The sequence below is a fragment of the Sinohyriopsis cumingii genome, chromosome 6, assembly GCF_028554795.1.
Source record: "Sinohyriopsis cumingii isolate HCF-2022 chromosome 6, ASM2855479v2, whole genome shotgun sequence".
NCBI classification, from domain to species: domain Eukaryota; kingdom Metazoa; phylum Mollusca; class Bivalvia; order Unionida; family Unionidae; genus Sinohyriopsis; species Sinohyriopsis cumingii.
This window is the reverse complement of record NC_142966.1, coordinates 141,482,925-141,495,987: the sequence shown is the minus strand read 5'-3', so window position 1 is coordinate 141,495,987 and position 13,063 is coordinate 141,482,925. Positions and strand designations below refer to the sequence as shown.

Sequence of the window (13,063 nt, the reverse complement as noted above, 5' to 3'; positions counted from 1 at the left end):
GAGCATCCTTACATAGCTTTGAGAAAGATTTTACTTTGGTTTATGAAATTAAACAATCTGTTTTGTGTAACAACCATAACGATTAATAAATTTTTATGAGGGTGAACATCCGGAGAAGTTTTACATTGGCTGAAACTGGCGGGGAAAACATTAACCCTCAGTCTTGAAACAAGTTATGTTCTTGCAAATATTTTATAAACATACAAAATATAAATTCAAGCTTCACGTTTACTTTGAAGAAAAAAACATGAGATTTCATGGAAAGTTAAAAAAGGAAATTTTCATACACCAGAAATATACATTATTTTACCAATCACAGTATTAATGCAACATGCATAGAACTATGGAATATTTTACTTGTTGGCTTTGTTGCATTCAATAACATGCACACAGCTGTTCGTTTGTATTTGACGTTTTGTGTGTGTGGATGGAGCAATTAAAGAAATTAGTGATTGTAAATAAACAAAGGTTTTTATTAGCTTCGCTATAAGAGGGTGAAAACAGTCTATCCATCATAGTCACTGCCAGATTAAATGTTAACGTAATTTGCATCAACCGAAAGTCGCAGATTGTCTTAACTGTCTCGAATTACGTTTTGTCGTTTTGTTCAGGACGTAGTCTCAATGGATCTGCTCCGTACCCACTCTTCAACCCCCATATTCCTTTGATTTTGTCAGAATATTAGATATTAAAACTTACTTCCATTTCCATTTCTACAGGTCTGTGGACAAACCAGCACACATTATATCGTAAGCTGTACCACAGATCAGATGGCGCTTGAACTCGTTTTGTCTTCATTTTTCGATACCTAGTCAGTTAAACATGACTACACTGTGATACAAGGTGAGGATAATACGGTATCTATGAGACGTCGTCTCATGACGTCATTTACTAGTTACGTCTGTACGTGGTCATGTGGTTAGTATGTTTTTGTTCTTGGCGTGGTATAGATCTTTGGGCTAAAACGAATTTTATAAAAACCACACTTTCCTTCAGTATAGCAAGATGATTCAGCTTCAGTTTAATCTAATTTAGCTAAATTTCGACATAAAACAAATATAATTATAATTTAAAACTAACGGTAAAACAATAAATCAACAAACATTAAATATTTGCCTAAATTGTAATGAAATTAGGACTAAGTTATAGGTTAAATAAAGAACATATGAGACATGAAGTGGAGAAGAAAGATGAACAATATTGAAAAATTATTTAAATGCGGAGGAAAAAAAATAAGTTTTCGGAGAAAAGGAGTTCAAGGAATAACAAATTAATTGTCCGCAAATTTGTAACCAATATTTACATGCATGTCTATTTTTCACAGCGAACAGTGGAGGTAGCGCATGAAAAAGATTAGAGTCTGTGAGTTGCTATTTAAAAATTGCATCGAGAAATTGAACTTGAAGCCATAATTGGAGCTATGGGCGTTATACTTATAGAAAATATCCATTTTGAACTAAACGCTTCTGCTGGAACAATGTGTTTCTCTTTGCGTTTATTTTACGTTGTTAATGATAAATGTCATGAGGATATAATGAAACTTGATATGATATAACGACGAGGGAAGGTAGTAATAAAGGTTGACAGAAAGACAGAACAAATGTATTAATGAAGGAATGAGCAAAGAAGAACTAATGAATGAAGAAAAAATGATGAAAGGTAGAATGAACTGACAGGGATGAAAGGCGGATGAAGGAAGAAATAAAGAGGAATATGATAACGAAATATAGATAAAGAAAGAAAGACAACGACAACAAGAAAGAGGAAGAAAGAAAGTAGTAAAGGTGAGATGAGATGAATCGTCTGCTTTCCATTTTATTTTATTTTCTGATACAAACCGAAGGTAAAAGTATACGCGATATTTGCAGGGAAAATCGCGTGAATACTGAACACCATCGTTTATCCAACACTATGTAATTAAATTGTATATTATTGGCAACATGCTACTAACAGGTGGGCTAATTTATCCAAGCTTCCACATTTTACCTGTGATTACTAATAAATAGCATCTTACATGAACCCATTCTGTATAATCATTATAGCTACAAGTCATTAGTGACTCAAATGCTCCTGATTACCATCAGGACGTTCTTGCAGGGTCAAAATCTGTACCTTAAACTTCTACAATTGATCCTGTCGGCTCCGGCCTATCAGATGTATTCGTCGAATCAGAGTATCTAAATTAAAACCAATAGCTAGACCTATGCCCGTTTGATCGCTACTCCAACCTCGATCATACATTATGTCAAACCCATGATGCAGCCCACCAAATTAGCCATCAGAAAGCAAGTGATTATAAATCTCAAATATTCAGGTTATATGGTACAGAGATTTTCAGCCTCTCAGGAAACCCTTGCCAACTAGAATAATTAATTACCTCGTAGTCTAATGTAATGTATAAGCTGATCAAGGTCATATAGTCATAGACTAACGCTACTAAAGGCTAGTTCCCTCATCACCAATACCCTTCACTGTCTCAGTGGAAGCTTGTTATAATCAGGATTCAATTAAGAAGTGGGAAATGGTTACTTAACACCAATAGTTTAATGCAAAAAATTTAAACATTCAATAAAATACTACTCAAAGCAGATATTTGAGTAAATTAACATAATATTTTCTTATGGCATACTTTATAACTTTACATCTTTGCATACCTAAATTAAATTCATATCCATAAATAAATCATGAATCTAGACATTCATGCACATCTTTAGAAATTTCCGATATACATTCGAAGCTCTAAATATCACTGACAAAAGGCCTAAAATGTTCATTATAATACAAAAGGGAAAGAATTCGCTTCGCAGTAACATATTGCTGTAAGTTAAATAAATTGTCCCCCGTGAAATCTATACGAATACATTGACGTTCTGGGCAATTCAAACAACATTGCTAGGATGTAATTATTTTCATGATATACTATTTCAACTCCGTATGCATCTTTAATTTGGTAACAAATTATCTTGAATTCAACAGTTAACTGCACGACGGAAATTCGCTTCCTCATCTACCGACATTGACCGAGCCCAAACCTTGAAACGGTAGCGGACAGAGGTGAAAGAGCAGTGATCAGAAAAGGTGAGCCCCTTAGAACACTCGGCACTATGTATGTATGTATGTATGAACGTACGAATGTATGTATGTATGTATGTATGTATGTATGTATGTATGTATGTGCGTGAGTACGAACAGGTATGTATGTATGTATGTGTCGTGGACCACGGAGAGGCATCTAAAATATTCAGTCACCAATGAAGTCAGGCAGGACTGTATGTTGACCCAATATGTTTGATTATGATGTTCTCTGTCATGCCTTCCGTAACCATGATAATGTGACAGACTTTAGATACCGACTGATGGCAAGCCTTTCAATCGGAGGAGTCTACATTCGAAGGCAAAGTTACAGAAGTGACCGTTGGTGATCTCCTATTTGCTGACACCTGTTCCCTGAATGCAAAATCTGAGTCTGACAGAACACAGTATGGACCATGCCTCTTGAAGCTTGTGACAGTTTTGGTCTCACAATTAATATGGAACATACATAGATGATGCATTAACCTGCACCAGGAAAGCCTTACGTACAATCTACCATCAGAGTAAATGGCAGGTTCACCTATCTCAGCGGGGCACTGTCACGTGCGGTTCATATCGATGATGAAACCAACGTCAGAATTTCTAAAGCAAGTGTGGTCTTTGGCAGACCACGTGAAAATGTGTGAGAACGCAAATGGATCAGTCTACAAACAAAATTCAAGGTCTAAAAAGCTACTATGTTGCCCACCTGCATGCAGGGGAAAGCTGGACAGAGTACAGACGCCATGTCAAGAACATGAATCGAGTTCTCATGGGCTGCATGAGGAAACTGGTGAGAATAAGATGGTAGGATAGGATCCCATGCACTAAGGTTCTCACACGGGAAGGCATTCTAAATATCAACACCCTGCTGTTGAAATCACAGGTGAAATGGTCAGTCCACGTCACTGAGTGGTCAGACGAGCGACTGCCAAGAAAAATCGTCTACAGCGAGTTGACGGACCCAAACCGATCCGAGGATGGTCAAGGAAAAAAAAGGCTTCAAAGATTTCATCAAGTCATCCTGAAACATTTCTACATTGACCATGAGTCTTGGAAAGATCTCACACAGGATCTCTCCACCTGGCTGAATCTCATCGATACTGGAGCTACATGCGTTGGACGGAAGATAATTGGAGAGACAGTGCAGAAGCGCGAGCAGCATAAATCTAAAAGCTGCAACACATCCTCTTTTGATAAAAACAAACCCAAAGCGGAATCTCCTGTCAAGTGTGCCATATACAGTTCCGAACAGAAATTGGACTGATCAGCCATTTTCACATGCTCACAGAAATCAAATCAGTTAGTAATAACATTATCATCTTCAAGCTCAAAGGACGAAACACGTGTGTATATGTTACGATTACAGGTGCATGTGTCAGACACTGCAGTAATTAAGGTTTGGTTCGTACATCTACGTTGCATTTATAGTAGTAATATTCGATTATCGAGAACTACGTGTAAGACTGGTTGACTGGTTTAGAACCAAATGTATAATCCTCTGAATATTGTTATTCTTTTTAAAATCATGGTATGCAGCAATGTAGCCTGTTGTAAAGCGATCTGTGTTATTTAGCATTTCGCATATCGTACACACCATGAATTACATGCGGCATTTTTCCTAACCTACCTTTATGTTAGAATTGTGTTCACTATGCATCGAATCTCTGATATATAATGAAATATTTACAGTGCAGTCTGGAAAATATAAAATAGTCTGGAAATACTCAGGTGACAGTACTGAAAATTCTTTCAAAATCAAAACGTTGCATGAAAGTTCAAATATGATTCTTGAGAGTTTAGAAGTATACTTAATGCACAGTATACCCAAATAAAAATTCAAAATGTTCTTTAATTATTTATTGTATTTAGTGGCAATAAATATATTTATTGATTATATGATGATATGCAATTATATGCTTGCTTGAATAAAATGAAAGCGAACAAGCTATTCATCAGTGGAAATATTCAAAAGGCTGTTGAGAATTATCAACGGGTTTTAGTTTGCAACAATAATATACTATTTTGAAATCACTTTTTAATTTTATAAATTATTCAATGAATTCAAAATCTGCTAATTTCTTATTAAAATCGAGCATGAGAATCAGATAAATACTGCATAAAAGAAAGTAAAAGTGAGAATATTTGTCTTGATTTCCAAAGAACTAATAAATTCATTCTAAATTTATACTGGCAAACTTACGTGCTACAACAGATGCATTTCTTACATACAAAATTCCTATATTTTTATTTTAAGAACATAATATAAAAAGTTTCCATCTAATAATGAGGAACAATTCGTTCTACAACTATTTATGTCATGTGATATATCTACAGCCATTTCAGAACACCAAAAAGAGAAATCTCAGTTCGATACCTCTATTTACGTCTTACTTGACAGTGCAGGAGACTTCAGAATGGTACATTGCGGGTTTTAAAGTAAAGTATAAAGTGAAAACAAAGTCATATGGACAGCGTTCTTTTGCATACCAGGGCCCAGCAACGTGGTATGAATTGCCCACTGAACTTAGACACAAAGACACGGTGATCACATTCAAGAGGGCTCTCAAAATTCACTTATTTCGACTGCAAGAACAAACTTAAAGACCTAATAATGTTTCCTACCTTAAATATTCTCAGCATGTTTTTTAATGTTTTCTAATTTCATGCTATTTGTTTTTATAATCATATCATTATATGTTTTTTTTATCTTATAGGTGTTGTCTAATGGTGTAAAGCGCTTAGAGCTTCTAAAGATTAGGCGCTATACAAAGTCCTCATTATTATTATTATTATTATTATTATTATTATTAATGACGAAGATTTGAGCTAGATTCAATTGATAGGAAAACCTCGCTTTTCAGTTGATCTTATCGAAATATCTGAGAATATAACTTACTGCCATTTTCATTTCTTCTGATTGTCTCCTTCTTTGGAGAAAACAGCACGCATTATGTCGTATGCCATGACGCAAATTTGACAACGTTTGGAATCTTTTTGTCTTCATATCTCGACTGCAAATCAAAGCCGCACGCTGCTACTAGTTCCCTTCAACACTTTATTAACGTGACAACGTCGCGTGACGTCATATCATAGTTACATTTATCTTCACTTGCAAAGGTTCCGCTATACGGTTGTTATGTACTTTTTAAAACTGGACTGGTTCCATTCTACAGTTATTACTTACTTCTGAAAACAGTACTGTTATAACGTATAAGGTGAGGTTGTGTACATTTACGATAAACACAACTGAGAGAACCGACTTACCATGAAGATATCATTGTCTGACAATTCCATATACTCTTATAAAATTAATACACGTATATTTTTGGTAGTGCAAGTCTTCATAAAGTGATTAAAATGCTTCTTAGATAAATACCCACATCAAACCAAAATTGATCATTCCGCAGTTTTCTGCTATTATGACATATATGGAAGTATCTATTTTATCATATGTATGTATGTATGTATGTATGTATGTATGTATGTATGTATGTATGTATGCAAGTATGTATGTATGTATGTATGTATGTATGAATGACTGACTGACTGACTGACTTTATTTCTTCTTCAACAGAGATTACATTAGATTAATCAAATTCAGCATAATACAAGATCAGGAAATACAACAGAAAAGTGACAAAATACAACAGTAGTACCGTGTCAGCTACCGTATTGACAAAACGAAATATCTCAATACCTGCAATTATGCAAATCTGTAATCATTTGGCTTAGCATGGCATTGATCTTTTAACAATTGCTTGATGATGATAATATTTCGAAAAGTTAATACATATGTATTGTTATGTGCTTAACATTAACATTGAAATAGTAACGAAATGGAAATGAAAAACTTATGACAGTGTAATTATTTATGTAGTTCTTTCTACATGACACATGTGTTTATGCATATATATATATATATATATATATATATATATATATATATATATATATATATATATATATATATATATATATATATATATATATATATATATATATATATATATATATATATTGCGCGTATGCGTGCGTGCATGCATTTATCTATGGCGGACTGCCTAGCTGACTTCATAGCCGCTTCAACAAAAATTATATCCGGTTAATAACATACGGATTATACATATCGTAAGGTTTTGAGACACAGCATAGACGAGAACGCAAGCAAGAGAAACACATCATCAACTAATGCATTTAGAAGATGAGATATATAAATACATAAAACCATATATAAATCACTAGGAAATATACATAAACAAATACACACACACACACACACACACATACATACATACATACATACATATATATATATATATATATATATATATATATATATATATATATATATATATATATATATATATATATACGTACATACATACATATACACCCACATACACACATACATATATATATACATATACATATGCACTGCATACAGCTGTCAGACAACAAAATTTGCGGATTTTAAAACAAGAAGCTGGCTTTTAATTTTTTGTTAATGATAATGTACTACTTATTGTTGATGTTATGTTTGGACATGTTTGTTGTTAGCAGGGCATACATTTTATTGTAGAATGAAGATATTCTGTTTGCCGTCACCAATATGAGTCTATCCCATACTTCAAAGTCAATAGACGACATGCAGTCAACCCTACTTCCAAGAAGTGTCTCAAGCAATATTTCGTCTTCTTCATTGAATAAGTTAACCCCGATTCTCACCTCTAAATAGTCAATCGCTCTCTCAAAGAAAACATTTAGTTCCTCAAGTAGCATTTCGCAACCTAAAATAAGATGTTTCGCTCTGTCGTCAGTCTCTTTTCCACAGAGTTTGCATATCATAACTTTACCAACAGGCATGCTATATAGTTTCATTAATTCAGAGAAAGGAATTAACATGGATGGAAATTTACGCCCAAGAAACCATGTACTATTTGGTTTTAAGTCCAAATGAATGTTTCTGAAGTGAATTAAATCACCCCTTAGTTTCAAATTTGCTCTCCAGGTAGTTTCTTCATCGTTTTGAATAATATCAATAATATGTCGATTCCAAAGAATTTTTTCCTTCTGTTTGTACTCCTACTTCATAGTCTAAAAGAACACTCCCTATACCATATTTTCTAGTTGTTCCGTCAGCATCTGGTATAAATCCCCTCTGTTTTGACGGGTTGGTCAGATACTGACATAAGCACATAATGAAAATCTTTTTCCAGATAAAAGTCCAATCGCCCTTACACAGTCAGTTGAAAAAGAGCAATTTCATCCTACCTATGTACGCTTCCTTTGACCAGAGTCCTAAGGTATTACGCTTTGCCTCCGACGGCGAATATTTATCGAAAGCTTGCATACGTCGTGCTGCATAACTCTGGCATAACTCAAGTTATTCTATGTTGGAGTTTGTGATGCCCGACCATAGTTCACATCCATATAGGACCGAGGGTAAAATAATTCTTTTCTAAATTTTCAGACTTGATAGAGGGTTCATTCCTGATTCCAATAAAATATAAAATAAAAAAGAGTTTAAGAAGCGTTTGCCTTTATTGCATGCTTCTTGTATCGCGTCGTTTGGTTTTAAGTTGTATTTTAGAGGTATGCCGGCGTACTTCTTACTTTTGACTACCGGAATTGGAGATTTGTCGTACAGAAAAGAAGGAATACCAGTCGTTTTTGTGTTACTAAACAAGATTGTGCAACTTTTATCTGCATTGAATGATGCGAGTTAGACATTACAGTTGTGTCATCTGCTAATAAGACACAAGGCAGGTGGAGATCGACAAGTTTTAGACCTCGCAAAGTGTGATCTAATTCCGTGATCAAATCATTTATCATTACAAGATAGAACCAGGCAGACAAGATACAGCCCTGTCCTACACCCTGCCTAATATCGAAGCGTTTTGACAGCTTGCCCGCAAATAAAACAGAACTTGTTACTCTCTCAAACGAGTCTTTCGTGATGCGCCAGGTCTTCCTTTTGATGCCACGTCTATACAAGTTATAGAATAACCCGTTGTGCCAAACTGTGCTGAACGCTTTAGCACAGAAGTGGGAAAACTACGGCCCGCGGGCCGCATGCAGCCCACCAAGGGATTTCATATCTAATTTGTTTTTTTCCCCTCCTTTAAATACTGGTATTGCCAAACCTTGTTTAAAGTGGTACGAGCACTTCTCGGCCTCGCACACGTTTGTGAATATAATTTCAAGTAATTGTACACTGCTTGGAGTATCCGCAAACAGTAAATGCACAGCAACAATATCGTCGTGACCACATGCCTTACCTTTATTGAGAAAACTAATTATACAACTTATTTCTTCTTTAGTGGGAATTTTATCAAAAACTTCATCAAATTAGGAATAGGTTTCTATGCTCTCTTCTCTAACCTCTGCTAAGACCATCTGGCAATGCTTCTCTTCGTACAGATAAGCATTGTGAAGTAGTGACAAATTGGAAAAATGATTTGCCCATAACAATCTAATATAGTCGTGGTCGCGTACAATTTTTCCGTTTGATTCAATTTCATGAAAGTAATCACGTTTGCTTCTTTTTATTCCGTATATACTTATAGAAAGTGGAAATATCGAGCTCTGCAGCCTTTTCAAACTCACTGAATTGTTATCTATCGTACATTTCTTTATCTTTCAATAATTCGTTTGCAAACAATTTCTTCGCTTTCTTATAGTTCGCGTATGACATATATTCCCAGCCTCTTGGCTTACCATTATAAATCCTTACCCTACGTTTCAGCAGCATTTCCGTGTGAAATTTTTTTTGCGTTTAGTAGTTTCCAATAGGGGTTAGTGTAACCTCTTTGTGGGCAGAAACGTAGAAGTTGCGTCATGTAAATTCTTTACCATATCTTGAATAATAATTTCAATATCGACATTCGTCATTGGTTCTGCCTCATGCGTGTTGCTTCCTTATACCTATATATTTGTTCTGCCGAGGCTTTCTTCCAATTTATGGAATGAATGATATGCTCGTCAGCCATTGTTGTATTATGTACAAAAGGTGTGACCAACCCTATTTTTACAGGATGATGATCTGAAATGTTCAAAAGATGATCATCTATTATTTCTGCCTTAACCACTAAGTCGAATTTACTTTTTTGCAATATTATATGGTCTATCAAAGATTTTGATTTGCCATCGGCTGAGAAAAAGTAAAATCAGGCCCTTCACAAATGGATTGACTATTAATAGATACTAAATGTTTATCGCTCAGAAACTTTTCTAGAATAGTGCCTCTAGCGTTTGATGTTAGACAATTTGCTTTGGAGCTAAACAGTGAACTTAACTGATCATTGAAGTCTCCGGCGAGTATTGGAATGCCTTCTTTACAGAATATATCAAAGTGGTCCCTCAGTTCTATTGTTTCGGAGTAACTTGCAATAGGAAAATTAGTTGATGGCAAAAGCGCCCCGAATATAAAATATTTAAGTCTATCGTTACATTTTACCTCTGTCCCTAAAACTGTGTCGCTGCCAGCGCTCGACAAGATATGTATGTATGTATGTATGTATGTATGACTAACTTCCTCTTCAGAAGAGATTTCATTCAGTTAATTTTCGTTAATACAGAAAATATAGGTACATAGCTTGACATTAATGGACTTACAGTACACTAGATATATATATATATATATATATATATATATATATATATATATATATATATATATATATATATATATATATATATATATATATATATATATACATACATGCATACATATGCATACATACACACATATATACATATATACACACATACATATATTCATACATATTTACATACACACATACTACATATACATACACATATGCACACACGCATACATATGCATATATATACACATATATACATATACATGCACACATATATGCATATGCACACACACACGCATATATATACACATATCAAAACAACGTAAAGAAAACGCAATATCTAAACACATGAATGTGAGAGAACTCATTGCTAACGAGATATATACGCAACATAGATTAAGAGAGAAAAATAAAGGATGTGATACAGAATATCAACGACAACGTTAACAACATTTGAACCTATCTCTATGGATTTTGCATGTACAGTTGTGATGAAGAGTGCCCCAATGTCATGTGAACTCGATTTGAATCCCACATCACTGCTGTTTGACTGCTTAGATTTCATATTACCTTCACTAGCCGATGTTATTAATTCTTCTTTCTCATCCGGGGAATTCTTACCATTTTTCAAAACTGCCATTTTAAAGCCTCTATTGAAGAAACCTACGCTTGACATAACGATTTAAAGGTCTACTCCCCTGTTTCTAAGCCCTCATTCATATACTTTCAAGAATGGACTATTGTAATTCATTTCTATCTCGTTCGTCTCTGTATCCACTAATGAACCTTCAGTAAGTTCAAAACAGCTGCTTCGCTTACCCTTAGAGTACGAAAAACTGAGCACACTTCCCCTGCTCTGTAACTTACACTGGCTGCCCGTTATATCGAGAATTTAAATTTAAAAAAAAAAAACATGTACACTATATGTAACTGGCTCCAGTCCGATGTCTCTATCTGACCTCACGAATGTGTCATCCCATCTAGAATCTCTTTTTCTAATTGTTCCCACTGTTAAAACAATGTCATACTCTTATGTCACGTGTTTAGGCTCGAATAAACAGTAACACAAGAGAGAGTGAAAACAACAAGCTTTGAAAAAGTACAATAATTTATTTCCCTGGAAACTTATTGCAAAACTGAAAGAAGAAAAAATGAACTTACGGTTTTATGAATCAAATCCAAAAATAATTTAAGAATTATCCACTAATTAAAATTTTTGAAGTCCTAATAACAAAATGATCTAATGATTTCAAGTTCGAGTCCCGACGAAAAATCCAAGATGAAAGACGATGACGTCTGCTGTAATATGTAGTACTGAAGGCTACAGTTCCTTGTAGAAACAAGAATTATCACTCCGGGTTTTGAAATTTGAAAAATATTTTATAAAGACTGTCCTTATTCAACAATTTTACATTAGCACACGTATTTTCCAGAAAGATAACAGAATTAATCCTTTTGAATCCAAGTAATTTGAAATAACTCCAAACAGCACAACATACAACGTCCAGTGTAACAGCCCAACTTCTACTGAGAATAAGTTTCCAAAACAAAGGTTAAATAGTCTTCTAAAACGTAACAGGGGGTCATGTGATCTTGTTCTGGAAGATCGTAGAAATTAGGTACTTGTGTGGCCCTGACGATAACCAATCATTTTACTCTAAGGAAAAAAATTGTTTACATCTTAAACACATAGTCCCATCATGACTTAAAATTGAACTTGTTTACGTGGTTGCTACAAATTTTGAATCAACGTCAGGATTTAGATCAGCACCTGGTGTTTATAAACAAACAATCAAGGACAAATTATTTTCTGAAAAAGTATCATCTCTAGTGAATAAATTTAAAATACAATATCAATATAAAAAAATGAAAAATGAAAACAATTAAATTGAAACAAATATATCTTAAATCAGATATAATTAAATCAAATATGCATAACAATACGCAAAACGTTCTTTTGCGTACCATGGACCAGCTAAGTGTTAATTTATCTTAGACACAATGACACTGTGCTCACACTCAAGAGTGCTTTAAAGGCTCGCCTATTTCGACTACAAGAAGAACCTTGAAGAGATACTCCTGTTTACTTCCTTAATGAGGGATCGTAGCCAGTTATCTTTCCAACAGGTGGAGCCACAGAAAAACCATGTCCCATATTAGGTCATCATCAGAGTTTATCGTTAGCCCGAACAATCTATTGTTGATCAAACGAGCGGTAAATAATTGTCCAAGCTACAATAATACACATATCAATGAAAATTATTATTGTCTTATTTCATTTTTTGGTGTATCAACAAATATACTATATTAGAACTACAAGACACAAAAATCGACGTTTGTCTTTTTTTCAGATAAATGAAAACAATATATATCACCACTTTTGA

At 34.3% G+C, this 13,063-nt stretch overlaps 1 long non-coding RNA gene across 2 annotated transcripts in view; it reads right to left on the bottom strand.

Annotated features, from left to right (window-relative positions):
* The window catches only part of LOC149798141 (uncharacterized), a 230,332-nt gene that overhangs the window by 161,621 nt on the left and 55,648 nt on the right, over positions 1-13,063 (bottom strand). The gene's annotated exons all lie outside the window — the stretch shown is intronic.